General features: G+C 41.5%; 1 protein-coding gene across 8 annotated transcripts in view; it reads left to right on the top strand.

The window, feature by feature from the left end:
- Positions 1–16,529, top strand: part of CHLSN (cholesin) — a 351,907-nt gene that overhangs the window by 270,862 nt on the left and 64,516 nt on the right. The window lies entirely within an intron of this gene.

The raw sequence follows: 16,529 nt of genomic DNA, 5'->3' as shown, positions 1-16,529 counted from the left end.
ACTTGTAAAGGAGCCTCCTGGACCTTCACTCAGGGCCTCATCACTTATTTTACAAACCTTATAACATGCTTGGGCATCTGATTTCTTAGCCGAATGAAGATAAGCATCAAACATTAAAAGGAGATGAGAGAAGGTGCCGCTAGAGAGAGAGAGAGACATTGATACCACTGAGATGTGACTATTGACAGCAAGCAAAGGAACAGTGGATAGAGCACCGGCCCTGGAGTCAGGAGGACCTAAGTTCAAACCTGATCTCAGACACTTGACACTAGCTGTGCTACCCTGGGCAAGTCACTTAACCCCAACTGCCTCACCAAAAAAAAAAAAAAAGGAAAAGAAAAGAAACAGAAAAACCATAAAAGAAAACTTCAGAAAACACAACAATCTAAAAAATGCCTCTACACCTCAGCTGAACCTAATGATCCTGAACAGTGTGAAGAGGTTCTAAGACTAGTAAGTTTGAGAAATTCTGACTGAGAGAGTAGAGCCCCAGACTTGAAGTCAGGAAGACCTGGGGTCAGATCTCACCTCCTGACATGTATTAGTTGTATGACCCTGGACAAGTCACTTTGCCTAGTTGAGCCTCGGTTTCCTCATCTGTACAATGGGAATCACCCTACATATAGGGCCTCCCTCACAGAGTTGTTATGAGACTCAAATGAGAAAATGTGTGTCAAGTGTTTTGGAAATATTAAATGTCAGCTCATTGTTATTATTCCTGGAGGATACCACTTATGTACGGATAAGTAATTAGCAAAATAGTTAGAGGAAGGGGAGAGAGCACCAGCAGCTGGGGGTGTGGAGTGAGGAAGCAGGACGTGGTTTCTGAGCTCAGCTTTGAAGGAAGATAAGAGTTCTGAGAAGAGAAGGAGGGTTTGCATTCCTAGCATTGTGGGGTGACTTATGAGAAGGCACAGAGGTAAACAATGGAGTATCGAGTCTAGGGAACAGCTTTTAGTTCATCTGAGAACAAACTTAGGCTGCACGATGGGATGTGATAAGAAATAAGTAGGCCGGAGCCAGGCGGCAGAGAGGCTTTTAAGTAGCAGGCTGAGGATGTGGGATGGGTGGGTAGACTTGGTCCCTGTCCCTGCCATGTCCCCCACATCTTTAGCCAGTGTTGCCTGGGAAGGGAAGAGATGGCACGGATTAGGAGTCAAGCAGTGCTAATAGAGCTCTTTGCTCTCAGGGATCTTTAAAACGTCATTCTGAATGAAAAGACCCTGCTATTATTAGTGCTGCAACCATCCTAGCAAGGCACCAAATTTTCCTCATTAGGGAAAGGTTGGCCACATGTAAATGACAGCATAAAAGGATGCATAAAGGCAGCAAGGACAGTGGCGTGGGTCACAATGAACATCAAGGAGTTACCAGTCCTCAAGCATGTCTAGAGTACGTGCCAGGCACCATACTAGGCAATGAGGAAGAAAGGCAAACAGGGATGCCCCTTCCTCAGGGCAAACCAAAGCTATGGGAATATCCACCCAGGGCATAAGACTTAGCATCATGGGTTGCCATATGCAAAGTCTCCATTTCAGCAGGTTCCATGGACATCATCTGGAGAGGCAGCATGAACTGGGAGTCAGAAGAACTGAATCCTAGCTGAGGTCCTCCCATTTGCAATGTGACTTTGGGCAGGGTCCTTCCTTTCTTTGGGCCTCATTTTCCTCGTTTCTAGAATGAGTTGGAGTAGAAGAGCTCCAGGGTGCCAGGATGCTTTTTGATTCTCACAAGCCCTGAAAACAGACAGAGCAAAACACTCCACCTTTCTTGGCTCTTTCACACAACCCTCCCCCCAAAATTCTGAGTTCAGAATCAGCCCCCTGTCGTGCTGCTGCTTCAAATCGTATTTGTGAAGCGGGTAGGGGAGCAATTCTGTTACAATTTGAAAATGGTTCACAGGATGAGAATAATGCTCCACACTGACCAATGTTTGTGATCTGCTTTTTTTGTAGTTCAGTCATTTCAGTTGTGTCTGACTCTTCATGACTCCATTTGGGGTTTCTTGGCAAAGATACTAGAGTAGTTTGCCATTTCCTTCTCCAGCTCATTTTGCAGATGAGAACACTGAGGCAAATAGGGTTAATTGACGTGCCCAGGATCATATAGTTAGTATGTATCTTTAGGCCAAATTTGAACTTGGGTCTTCCCAACTCTAGACCTGGCGCTCTATCTGCTGTGCCACCTAGCCACATGATCTGTTAACTGTAGCTTATCAGATTCCCTTCCCCTTGCCCCAACTCCCTAAAATAAAAAGATTTACCCAACTCTCCATCTTTTTTTCCAGTCATTTCCTCTAAAGAGATGAGGGGTTTTCTTTGGTGAAATAAAATCCAGGAAATGAAACAATATATTAAATTGAAACAACATTCAGCTGTGGCTGAAGGGGGATGGAGGGAGAGAGGGGAATCTTATCAAACCAGTACCATTTCACCATTTCTTTATTTTTAGACAGACTTCATTGGGCTTTGATTGGTTGTATCTCTCAAGCTTGAGGGACTCTGTGGTGCTTGGGAGCTAGTGGTCCTGTCTACTCTCACAGCTTGTTTCTGTAGCTTAGCAGACCAAAAAGTTGTAGTTCAAGGATGAACCCAGATTGGTGAGTGGATTCCTGCTCTTCATGTGTCCTTCGCCATTTTATAGATTTTATCATGTTTTCTCTAGGTCCTCATCTCACCAGACAGGTTAGTCTGATTTCATCTAACAGTCTCATTATCTCCTCAGGTTTAGTGAGAAGAACGGTGTACAGTTCTACCGCGGGGGGCTGTAACCTCAGCTTCCTCACTTCTTCTGTACCTCCCAAGGCCAATTTCCTAATCTGTCAAGTGGGAATAATAATGCCTGGCCCACCTAGCCCACATGGGTTGTTATAAGGATCAGATAAGATAAGTGAAGCTAAAAGTTCTCTACAAATGTTACTATCATAGGTGTTATTATTATTGCTGTTGATAATAGCTCGCGTTTTATAACACTGTGGGACATGTATTATCATCCTCATTTGACAGGCAGTGATAGGGTTTGCCCAGCTGATAAGTGTCAGAGGCAGGATTCAAACTTGTGTCCCCTGACTCCCAAGTTCAGCACCCTAACCATTACACTAAGCCTCTCGTCTTGAAAACTCACATTCACATAGCATTTTAAGGTCTACATGTTACTTTTCTGGTGGTGATAGTGGTGATAGTATTCCTATTTAAGCATCTGGTGGCAGCAGTGGATTAGAGTGCCAAGCCTAGAGTCAAGGCGAAGAGTTCAAATCCAGCCTCAAACTCTTGTATGACTCTGGGCAAGTCACTTAACCTCTGTCACCTCCATTTCCTTGACTGTAAATGGGAACGATAACAGCAGCTACCTCACAGGATTGTTGTGAGGATCAAATGAGATATTTGTAATGCTTTAGCACAGTGCCTGAAACATACTAGACACTTAAGAAATGCTTATTCTCTCCCCCTGTTCTCTTCCCTCCTGCTGCCCACTAAGTACTGCTACAGGTAGCAACTGCTGCTACTATCTACTGCTAATTACTCCTACCACCCCCTCCATCTGTTTTAGAGATTATTTTTTTCCTGTGACCTAGTAAAGTCAGTGGTACCTTCTTATTCTTTGATCAGTATCGAGAAACCTCAACTATCTCTAACTAACCTCAACTAGATCATAGTCAGGAAGAAAGCAATAACAAAGAGAAAGGGGGCTGTCACAAAATTAATTCTCTTTGTTCTTGGATCCTCCTCACTCTTCTGTTAATACGGTTCTAACAAGCCCACAGCAGCCTTGAAGCAGCGACACATTAAGGCTGGGGGAAGGGCTCTTCTAGACAGGCATCATTTCCTCAGCCAGAAATGAGAGGGGACAGACATTGGGCAGGAGACAAAAAAGGTCTAAAAACAGATGTAAGAACTCACAGAGCACAATGGCCTATGGCCGCTGATTACAGGAGTGCTCTGTCCTCAACATCCCAGTTCCCTTCAACATGCGGGATCCCTGAGGACCCTGTTGTGTTGTAGTGGGGCAGGATATCTGCTCTCCCCAATAATTCTCAGTTATCCAGAAAAAAATGACATCACGTGTAGTATTCCTATTTACAATGGCAAGGAGATATGTAAATACATTTCAGGAAAATGTCTGTCCAAAATGGTTCATGTAAATTCTTTTTTAATTTAATTTTTCTTTTTCATGTCAATTCTTGACCGTTGAAGAAGTAAACTTCAGCTGCCTTCATCTGGGCCCTGCGGGGTGGCCGAGTCCTGAGGGAGCTGGTCACACCCAAACCACAGCTACTGTGGCTCATCACTGCCCTAAGCAATTGACCTAAAAAAGACAGAAGAAAAAGGGGAAACTTTGGTGAGCCCAGTCAGAGTCCTGGAATTCCCAGCATTTTGGCTTTCTAGTCTGGTAGGGACTCCCTAGTCCAGAACCCTTGCTCTAGCCACCAGAATCCCCAGTTGTCTCAGTCCTCTTTGTTTTTGTGTTCTGCAGAGACCACTGTAACCACCTGGTCAGGCTTTTTCATATTTTCCCTCCAATCCCAGAACCTGCCTCCTCAGCTCCAAGTCAGGATTTGCCAATCCATTTCCTAGGGATATGACTATTCATTCATATGTGTCCATCTTACCTATAACAAGGGCTCAATATCCTGGAAAAGCCACCTTCTTTTAATCTTATTGATATTTTTTGTTTTAAAATCATGTTCATTTCTGAATCTATCCCTCCCTCTACATAGCAGCCCTTTACTTGTAGCAAAAGTTTAAAAATACTCACACACATACACACACACACAGAGTTCATCAAAGTGCACCAATACGTTGATCTTTTCTGACTGCAGATATAACATTTCATACCCATAGTCTCCCACTTGACCAGTGAAAGAAAGGAGGGACATTTATTTTCTCAATTCTTCTCCAGGCCAAGCTTGGTCATTATATTTACAATTTCAATTTCATTTATTATTCTTTCTTTTTATACAGTTACAGTAATTGTATGTATTGTTTTCCTGCTTCTGCAGTCTTCACTCTATACAAGTTCATACATCTTCCCATGTTTTGCTGAATTCTTCATATTAATCATTTCTTATAGTGTAGTAATATTCCATTACATTCATGTACAACAGTATGTTTAGTCATTTAGAAAATGGCAGGTAGCAACTTTACTTCTACTTACTTGTTCCCAACAACAACAAAAAAGTACTGCTATAAATATTTTGGTGTATACAGGATCATTCTGTGAAAGACAGAATTGCCTTTAAGGTACATGCTATCAGTGGGAACTCTATGTCAAAGAGTGTGGACATTTTCATCAAAGTTGTAATAAAATTCCAAACTGGGCAATTTACTTCTGAAGAATCTAATTTCGTTGTATTTCCAATCAGTATTAGATAAATGGTTACATCATTGTACTTTCATATGACTTGTATTCTGAGTTCCTTGCTCTTTGGTATCTCTGAATTTGCATCCCTTTGTTAAATACTGTTCAGTGGCTAATTTTCAAAATGCCTTTGTCTAGATGAAGCAGTATAATCATGGGATAGTGCAGAGGAAAGAATGCTAAATTAAAGGAAAAAATGTTAAGTTAGAGGACCTAGATTTCAAATCTGCTCTCAGCTGTTTACTACCTATGTGATTTTAGGGAAGTCATTTAGTGCCCCCATGCCTCAGTTCCCTCATTTGTAAATCAAAAGGTTGTACTGGCACATCACACCTATCAGATTGGCCAACATGACAAAACAGGAAAATGATAAATGTTGGAGAGGATGTGGGAAAATTGGAACGCTAATACGTTGTTGGTGGAGTTGTGAAATGATCCAACCATTTTGGAGAACAATTTGGAACTATGCCCAAAGGGCTACAAAAATGTGCATACCCCTTTGATCCAGCAATAGCACTTCTAGGGCTATATCCCAAAGAGATCAAACAAAGGGGAAAAGGACCCACATGTACAAAAATATTCATAGCAGCTCTTTTTGTGGTGGCAAAGAATTGGAAATTGAGAGGATGCCCATCCATTGGGGAATGGCTGAGCAAGTTGTGGTATATGAATGTAATGGAATACTATTGTTCTATAAGAAATGATGAACAGGCTGACTTCAGAAAAACCTGGGAAGACTTATATGGTCTGATGCTGAGTGAAGTGAGCAGAACCCAGAGGACTTTGTATACAATAGCAGCCACGTTATGCAATGACTAAGAATGTTAAACTGAACCCTTCTCAGCATTACAAGGATCTAAGATATCTCCAGAGGCCTTGGGATGGAAAATGCTGTCCACATCCAAAGAAAGAACTATGGAAGTCGAATCGCTCTCACTTATTTTTACCTTAAGTTGAATTTTGTTTCATCTTTCTGATGGTTCCTCCTATTGGTTTTAATTTTTACTTACAACTTCACTAATGTGAAAATATGTTTAATGGGTATGTAAATGTAAAGCCTATGTCAGATTGTGCGCCATCTTGGGGGGGTGGAGGAAAAGGGAGAAAAAATTTTCAACTCAAAAGCATATGGAAAAAAAATTTTTTTTTAAAATTAAATTAAAAAAATTAAAAAGGTTGTACTGGATGACCCAAGGTTCCTTCTAGTTCTGGGTTTATGACCTGTGGTGGCAGCGACCCTAGCTTGTTCACTTCAACTTGAAAATGGGCTTCATTCCGTCTAATTAACATTACCCATGAAGAGATGGGGTCAGTGCTCTACCTGCTTTGGTGAATTTCCAAGCTATAAATTTTGATTCTACCCCAAGCTGAGCTCCTTTTAAACATCAAGAAATAACTTTGCTTAGCCCTTCTCATTTTCCTGACTATGCATGAACACCATGCCAGTAGATAGTCACATAAGCACCGTTTGCAAAGAAATTTGATATTGTGGTCGATCCTTGATTATCCATACTGACAGAGGGAAGACCCCCAAATCAGTTATACTTGGCTTTGGAATGCAGGCAGAGAAAAAATTCCTTTAAAAAACACTTCCTTGTCTTGCCCTTTCTTAGACCCCTCCCCTTCAAAATGTGTTTAGTCGCTGTCCAAGCTTTGCCGTATTTTTGGTATCCTGGATATTATTTGCAGGCTAGTCCATTCACAAACCTGTCTTAAAAATGATGCTAAGTCATTATCTTTTACTATCTTCCCCACTCCCTGCAAGTACCCTGAGTCCCACTAGATACAGCCACACACTCCTGGATCCTGTTTTCTGCATCTTGGCAGCCACTGACATGAAGAACAGCTCCTGGGCTCATGCCAGTGTTTTCATAACCTCAGATTGTCCTGCTTACGGACTATGGTGCAGCTGTTGCTGGCTTGTTATTTTAGTAGGATTAGTGACTTCTTGATGGGGTGGCTGAGGTTCTTTCCCTCTGCGGTATAACGTGTTCTGCCACATTGGCTGGGAAACCTCATTACAAATGATTGTTCCTTTATTAGTACTATTTACAGAATTCGTGCCTGTTTCAGCCTAGGTCGTAGAATGTTAAAACCAGATGAGACCTTAGAGAGACCATTTGTCCCTAGTCAAGCTAACTTTATTTCTTAGATTAGGAAACGGAGCCATATCAACAAGTGCTTTACCAGTGTATCACATAAATAGTTGGAGGTAGTGCTAGGGCTGGATCCCAGGTCTTCTGACTCCTGGTATAGTGCTCTTCCTCTCCACTGCATTGCCTCCCAACATATCCTTTTGTCTATCCAGAATGTCATGGGAAATCAGTCTTTACAGGAGGAATTTCATCATAGAAAGAGAGAAGAATGAGGAAGAGAAGAGGAGGAGGAAGAAGAAATAGTAGTAGTACTGAGAGGAGGAGGAGGAGGAAGAAGAAGAAGTAGTACACAGAGAGAGAGACAGAGAGAGAGAGGGAGAGGGAGAGGGAGGCTATCAAAACCAGTGGATTAGAACCATGCCTTACCAATGTTCAGGAAACACTTGATTTCTAGCCCGGGTCAGTACTCGCAGTGAACTCCCAAATGCCTAACCTGTTCTGTCTGTGTTTAGGCCACTTACCACTTCCCATGGAGTGAGGTATCTAGACAACTCTCAGCAGGAGCAGCAGGGGCTCTGGATGTACTAGAAAGAGAACCAGGAGTTTGGGCTTTATCAGGTTTGTGTATAAAAGAAGAATTCGAAGTGAATGAAATAACCATTTGGTTCAGATCCCAGTTACAGAATATTTCGAAATTACAATTTGGTTCCAGTTCAGTAGTTTTAGAAAATACCTTGATTTGGTTCCAGTTTGGAATGATTTGCTAGGTGGATGTTAAAGAAAAAATTTTTTAAAGCATTTCAGTCTAGTTTAAAAGAAATATTTATGTGTGTATATATATATGTATATATGTGTATATATTGGGAATGGATGGATGGATGGATCTGGTTGGATACCTGGTTCAGTTTGATTTCAGCCCCTACTGTGAACAGGAGTCCCGGGGCCATCTTGGCAGGCTTAGGCAGCCAACTATATAGTCTGCACTCATGGTGGCACCAGCCCTAGATCACCACCTACTCACATCTAGGGTTCAAATCAAACCAAACAAAGCTCCCCAAAGTGGAACAAAGGACACTAATTACCTGGAACCTGACAGTTATTTTTCCAGTTCTATATCTCCAGTGGCTGCTAGACATACCTACTTGGATATCCCATTGTCTTCTCAATCTCCACATGTTCAAAACTAAGCTTATCTTTGTTCTTCCTGAATCAGGTCTGCATTCCCACTAAGAATCACAGAATCTCTGATTTGGAAATGATTTTAATAGATGCCCTCTAATCCAACCTCCTGCCCAGTACAGGAATCTTTTCTGTAACACCCAGTGATAGGTGGTCCTCTAAACCTTAGCCTAAGCTCTTCCAGTGATGGGAACGCTGTCACTTTGTGAACCAACCTTTTTAATTGCTGAGTCATCATAACTTTTAGGAAGTTCTTTCATAAATTAAACCAAAATCTGCCCCACTTGCCTAGGTACTCTGTTGGAAGTTAGATTATGAGCTTTTGACTCATGGGTCATCGGTGCCAAACTGAGGCACTGAGCTTTGGCCTTCTCATAAGCTCATTAGATTTGGCCCCAGAAGACCTCAGTTCACCTCCTACCTGTGCTACTTTCTCGCTGTAAGCAAATGACCTTGCCCAAATCTCTAGGCTCTGTTTCCTTATCTGCGAAATGAAGATAATAATGGTGCTACTCACAGGATTATTGTTAGAATCAGATGTGCTGATGTATATAAATCCCACAGCATTATACAAACTTCAGTGACTAACCTTCTTCATATGAGTAAGAATTACCATACATTGCAAATGACCTGAGAGCATAAATTATGTTATTGTCTTCTCTTGTAGCATCCTTTGATGAATTGCAGTCAAGCGAGTAGGCAAGCTTTTATTAGAAGCCTACTGTGTACCAGGGACTTTGCTAAATGTGGAGGATTCAAAGGCAAAAGACCTTGCCCCCAAGGAGCTTACATTCTATCAGGATACCCCATGTCCATGTAGAAGTACATATTGAATATATGACAGAAAGAATACAAGGTAATTTTTAGAGGGGGAACATTAAATGCAGCCCTCAAACAGAAGAGTCTATGAACAATTTTACCTCTACCATACTCATTTTTGGCAGCGAGAAGGATCAGAGACCATGCCTATTAAGACTTAACCCTTTCAGCTCTGAGACTCCCCCCTCCAACCCCCATTGTTGGGTGCCTCCCATAGTCCACTATATCTCAGCTAGCCACAGCTATGCTACACTTTGCTTTCTGAGCAACTTCTCACCAGCCACACTATTGCTGAGCAGGTCTCTCCTTACCTTCCACCTCCCCTTTTCCTTTTCTGGAACCAAAACCAAATCAATACTGCCATTGTGACTAGAAAGAATATATTAGTCTGCTACTCCCCTTTGACTGCACTCACCATCCCTATAACCTACCAAACCACAATATCACTCTGGCTGGCATTTGTGGTGTGTTACTTACAACAGCAGTTCTCAGTGTTGTCCAGCCAACCCCTAGGGGTCTCTAGAGATCCTTTCAGGGGGTCCTTGAAGTCAAAATTATTTTCATAATAATACTAAGATACTATTTGCCTATTAAGATAGTCCTCCCCTTTCCAGCTACATATCTGTGTAAGGCTAAATTTCCTTCATATACTTCAACCACAACAATATATTGTAACAGATTGAAAACAGAAGCAGATATGAGAATCCAGCTGTCTTCTGTTAAACCAGGCATTAAAGAGATTTGCAAAAATATGTAAAACAGCACCACTCTTCTCACTAATTTTGTGGTGGTGGAAAATACAGCTGTTTTTTCATTAGGATTATTATTTATGTAAATATACTGGGTTTATTGTTATTTTAAAATGAATTAATACTTTTAAAACATATAGGTTTTAATTTCTAATATGGTAAATGTGAATTGATGTAACCAATATAAACAAAAATTCTTTGGTATCCTCGATAATTTTTAAGAGTGTAAAGGAGTCCTGAGACCAAAAGGATTTGAGACCCACTGCATTAAAAGCTTATTGAGAGCAAAGATTCTCTTCCCTTTTGTATGTATAAACCCAACTCTTTTTTTTAGTTTCTTTTTTTAATTTTTTTTTTATGTTTTTTTCTATATGCTTTTGAGTTGAAAATTTTTCTCTCTTTTCCTCCCCCCCACCCTCCCCAAGATGGCGCACAATCTGACATAGGCTTTACGTTTACATACCCATTAAACATATTTTCACATTAGTGAAGTTGTAAGTAAAAATTAAAACCAATAGGAGGAACCATCAGAAAGATGAAACAAAACTCAACAGAAGGTAAAAATAAGTGATAGCGATCGGACTTCCATAGTTCTTTCTTTGGACGTGGACAGCATTATCCATGCCGAGGCCTCTGGAGATGTCTTAGATCCTTGTAATGCTGAGAAGGGTTCAGTTTAACAATATCAGTCATTGCATAACATGGCTGTTATCGTGTACAGAGTCCTCTTGGTTCTGCTCACTTCACTCAGCATAAACCCAGCTCTTGATACTTGGCTCGTGATATGTGCTTGACAAATATTTTTCAAAATTCGTTCATTTATCCATTCATTCAGTCAGTCACCACTCAAGAAGGTCTGGGATTCTGTGATCTTAAGCTTCACCAGAGAAGTTGAAAATCAAGGGGCCTAAAGAAAAGCCATCATAGCCAAAATGGTGCTACTTAGTCAGTGGTTGTTTGCACTGCAGTTTACTAAGGTGCCCCCCTGGCTATCAGGTCCTTTATGCACATCACCTATAGTCAGGAACTTAAAATGCAGAAAATCTTTGGTACAAAGATGTCTCAGAGTATAAACTGCTCCTGTCCCTAGCTGGGCTCACATCTCTAAGCATTTTGATTGACAGCTAATATTTAAGAAAAAGAGGTTGTATAGGCACAAGGGCAGAATACTCAGATGTGACTGTGGGTTGGTGTATCCTTCCACTGTCTTGGCCGAACAAAGATAGCAAAAAATTTGAAGCTTCACATCTTCCCAGAGGGAAATAGAATGCTAGTGAGAGTTGCCTGAGGAACAGACAGGGGTGGGGAAACATCACTGTTTATAGAGCTCTGTGTTAGCAGAGAAGAATAACACATGGTCCCTGACTCCCAGAAAACTTCAGTCTGATGGAGGAGAACAGGCCGAATGCCACAGTTGTGTTCCAGTGAAATCAGGTTAAGGAAACCAGACTCTTGATGCTTGCTAGCTGTGTGACCTGGGGCAAGTTGCTTAGCCCTTGTGTATAAAATGGCCAGGAATCGATCATCTCAATGACCTCTTCCTGCTCTCACATTCTATATCTTTATGTGGAGAAGGAGTCTGGAGTCAAGTGGATGAAGGAAGTTAATTTGAAGAAGTATTTGGTAGGAGAGAGAGGTCTAACAATGTGTACTTCAAATTGCCCAAAATTCTTATTTCTAAGAACTTTAGGCTATGTCCTAACAGCTATGTCCTAAACAACTGTAGCACAGACAAAGCCAAAGTCTTACCTACATCTACTGAGCAAGCTTCTGGTAGCCTCAGGGAACTGCAGTTGGATGTAACGTGCTTACATGTTTGTAACATGCAGACAAATGACAAGTAGTTCATGTGATAGCAGCCTTCCCCCGAGGCTGCAGGAGTAAAGGCATACATACACACACACACACACACACACACACACACACACTTCAGAACAATGACTGAAACTTAGAGAAAACTTCTTTTTCCCTCCTAAGTTTCAAACCAGGTTTATTAATACTTCTCAAGTATGAAAGTTAAAAGAATAGTAATCAATGCTGCTTGGCTCAGTTAGCTTCTGATTGATGTTGACACCTACTGGAGAAGCTGTAGTCTATCCCTGGCCCCAGGTCTATAAACACTACTTGCTACTTCCTGCCAGCGTGGAGAACATACTGACTTTGGGCATGGAGCACGCTTCTCTTTTCCTGCTACCTTGCAAAACACACACACACTCTCTCTCTCTCTCTCTCTCTCTCTCTCTCTCTCTCTCTCTCTCTCTCTCTCTCTCTCTCTCTCTCTCTCTCTCCAGCTTCTATTTTTTGAGATTTAATGACTTGCCAGGATCACTTAGACTTTATGCGTCAGAGGCAGAACATGAACCAAGGTTGTCCAAACTCTGAAGCGTACTCTCTGGTGGTAAAATACTTGCCAAAAAAAAAAAAAGAGGGAAAAATTGGAGTGGAGCTGGGGGAGAGGTTGCTGGGATAAGATAGGCTTGCAATCCAATCTGACTGAATGGTGGGCCTTGTAACATAGATCTTTGGACAGCTAGGCATTGTGAACAGAGTACCTGGCCTGGAGTCAGGAAGACCTGAGTTCAAATCCAACCTCAGATGCTTACTAGCTATATGACCCTGGGCAAGTCCACATCTCGATTTACTTTAAAGGGACTCGGTAAACAATTAGATTCTGGAGAGTGCTTCACAGTGCAGTATAACTCTAAGTTTTTCTTCTTTAGTCACAGAAGAAAAGAGAAGTATCAGCTTGGAGGGGTTAATACCACTTCATCTTAAACTGGATGGGTGGTGGCACCGGGACCGGTATTTCATTTTAGGAATAGATGTGATCCATGTTTAGTAACATGACCCTAGAACTGAAATATGGGGTTGGCCTGTTAGGGAGGGCTGAAGCTTCTTCAGAGGAATGTAAAAACGGTGAGCCTAAATGTATTAGCCATTCAGAGCTCAGTCAGCAAGATGCCTTGCATACATTTTTTTTAAATTACCATTAATCTATAAAATGAAGCTCATTTTAATACTGTTGCAATTTTTAAAAACAATTCAGAATGTGTTCAGAGCTAGAAGCCTTAAACATCAAGCAAATAACACTTAATTGAAAAAAAGACATAATAATTAAACCCTATTCCCCACATGTGCATTTAAACTTCAGCTCTTAGTGAATTATCTCTAATCATTCAGTTATTTCTCACTTTCAGCCTCCTCTGTTCTGAGCCACAGACTGTATATCCCTCAGGGGGAAAAACGTTTTCTGCTCCCATGTTTTGCACTTTCCTAATACACCCCCCCCTTTCTACAGGTGTTTTATCCCACAAATGGGGGAAATAATGTGATACTGCACCCACAGCTGTACTCCCTGACCTTCCTCACCAGGTTTTCAGAGTTTCACTCCCATGGCTGGCTGTTCATTTACTCAACAAATATTTATCAAATGCATGGTGGTGTATTCAAAACATTTTGTTAGAGACTGTGCAGGGTACAGAGTTGCCCAATATGCGACCCCTTCCCTCGATGACTCTGTTATACGAGGCATTGTATAACAAAGTGCTATAAAGGAACAATGCCTGGCATTTACATAGAGCTTTAAGGTTTGCATAGTGACTTACAAATATGATCTCATTTGATCTTCACAATAACCTGGGAGGTGGGTACTATTGCGAGTCCCATTTTACAGTTGGGGAAACTGAGGCAGGGAACAGTTAATTTACCTAGTGTCACAAAGCTAGTAAGTGTCTGAGGCTGAATTTGAACTCAGGTCTTCCTGACTCCTCGTCCAGTGCTCTATCCGTTATGTCACTTTAATCCTGTATCAGTGTAGAGGAGGGATGGTTTACTTCTTGGAAGGAAGGTAGGTGGGAGGGAGGGAGAAAGGAGAAAAAGAAAGAAAGAGAGACTGTGTGTGTGTGTGTGTGTATGTGTGTGTGTGTGTGTGTGTGTGTATCTTGATAGCATGGTATGTGAGAAACAGGTATTGAGTACTGGAGGAATGAATTGGAGGAAGAGTGACAGAATTCCGGTACTCAGAACAAATTCTGTGTTGGATGCCTGAGGAATGGGTTCTGGGACCAGACTTAGTCTCTGTAGCTGACCAAATAACTTGCCCTGGGTGCTGCACCTATCCTCATGAGGCAATATTTCTGTTAGAGGAGTTATAATTACCAAACTCTGACAGATGTGCATTTGTGGTCAGCACAGTTCTGAGTCTCCAGAAAACAAACAAACAAGAAAAGAACATATTCAAGGAGTAGTCGAAGGACCTAGGTTCTGCAAGGCAAGAACTTCATGCTTTGCGGTGTGAGTGTGGGTGTGTAGGGAGGAGAGTAGTGTCACATTGAAGACCTCCAGCTGATGTTAGTGCTTGCCCATGCTACATGGCTGACCTACCTTCTTTTCCAATCATATAGTTCCTCAATAACATCTTTTATGTCACTTCTTATATATCAGTCATCACTGGCAATTTTACATTTAAAAAAAAATCTTGTGCTTGCTTCTTAGAATTTATGTGGGGACAGAGCAAGGCAGGAACAGGTAAGTAAGTTTGAATTATCAGATGGTGAAAAATTTATGCTGATGCTGAAATACATGGAGAATTCTATCTCAGAGTGATTGACCAGCGTCAGTTTTGAAGGGGGATTTCTTTTGGGATTCTCTATAGTTTGTAAAGGAAGACTGCTAAGTTCCACAGCTTTACTTACTACTGACTTACTTTTTTAAAAGGGCTTTTTCCAGAGATGTCCAAAAATGTTTTTCTGTGCACAAAAAGATATTCCTTACTGTCAGTTCCCAGGAATTCTAATTTTTTTTTTAAATGAAGTATCCCATATCCTAAACTCTAATACTTAATGTGAGTACAGCCTGTATTTATCATCCTGGACAAGGAAAGTCCCCTTCCTAATTAAACAATCAACAGGTATTTGTTTAGTGCTGATTGTGTGCTCAGTTACGTTCAGTGCCTTGGGGGATAAGGAAATAATGTCAGTTGTGATTCCTGCTCTTAAAGGAATTTATGGTGTAGCTGGAGAAACACAAGTGAACAGGAAATAATGTGACAGTGTATAATCAAATGCTTAGTGTGGAAGAGCCTAGAAGTGCTATAGGAATTGAGAAGAAAAGGAGGTAAGTGGAAGAATTAGCACTTGAGCTTAACTTTGAAGGATGAATAGAAATAGGGTGGGCAGAGAGGAGAGCAACCGTTAAGGATGGGGGGTGGAAGGGCAGAGGTGGGAAATTTATGTAGCACGTTCTTAGGATCAGCCTAGCTGGAGGTAAGCAGACATGTCTGATGCTGCACGCGCATCGTGCGTTCTGCAGGAGGAAAAAAGGTAAATAATCTGACATCCTAGCAATCAGGTTTTGTTTTGTTTCAATTTGTTTTCTATTAACCAGCACTCCCGACACACCTACTGTGGCAATGATGATTGCTGTTCATAATAATGATTCCAAGGCACAGCCAGGTACTAAAATACTTCCTGAATTATTGAAGACAAAGTAAATTTCCTTTGTAGTTTTAGCATCAGTCTTCTTTCATGGAATTTCTTGGAATGGACCTCAGATTCTATCCACTTCAACTTGTACCTGACCCAGAATCCCTACTCCAGCATCCTGGACAGGTGGTTACCCAGACAGTCCTAGAAGGGCTGAAATGAGGAGAACCCACCACCTCCCAAAGCAGCCTGTTCTTCATTGCACTTTGGGATAGCTCTAATTATTGGGAAGTGTTTCCTTACACCAGGCCTTAGTTTTCCTCCTTAACTTCCATTTATTGTTCCTAGTACTGCTGTATACAGAGGCCAATTCAAACAAGTCTGATCCCTCTTCTTGGGGCAGCTAGGTGGTGCAGTAGATAGAGCCCCAGGCCTGGAGTCAGGAAGATCTGATTTCAAATCTGCTCTCAGATACTTACTAGCTGTGTGACCCTTGACAAGTCACTTAACCGCATTTGCCTCAGTTGCCTCATCTGTAAAAGAGCTGGAGGAGAAAATGGCAGACCACTTCAGTATCTTTGCTAAGAAAACCCCAAATGGGGTCACAAAGAGTCAGACACAATTGAAAATCGACTAAACAACAATCCCTCTTCCACATGATAACTCTTCAGATTTTTAAAGACATCTGTCATGCCTCCCTTCTCCCTTCCCACCAAGTCTTCTCCAGGTTAAATAGCTCCAGTTCTTTCAACTGGTCTTTATGTGGCATTGATCTTAAGGTTCTTCACCATCCTCCTGCTGTAGACACTCTCCAGGTAATCAGTGTCCTTCCTAAAATGTGGTACCTCTAACTGAGTAAAGGTCAGTACCATCTCATCAGGGTAGATAGGTAATTCTGCTTCCCA

Source organism: Phascolarctos cinereus, unplaced genomic scaffold (genome assembly GCF_003287225.1).
Source record: "Phascolarctos cinereus isolate Bilbo 61053 unplaced genomic scaffold, phaCin_HiC Scaffold_4;HRSCAF=312, whole genome shotgun sequence".
NCBI classification, from domain to species: Eukaryota; Metazoa; Chordata; class Mammalia; order Diprotodontia; family Phascolarctidae; genus Phascolarctos; species Phascolarctos cinereus.
This window is presented reverse-complemented; position numbering and strand designations above follow the sequence as displayed.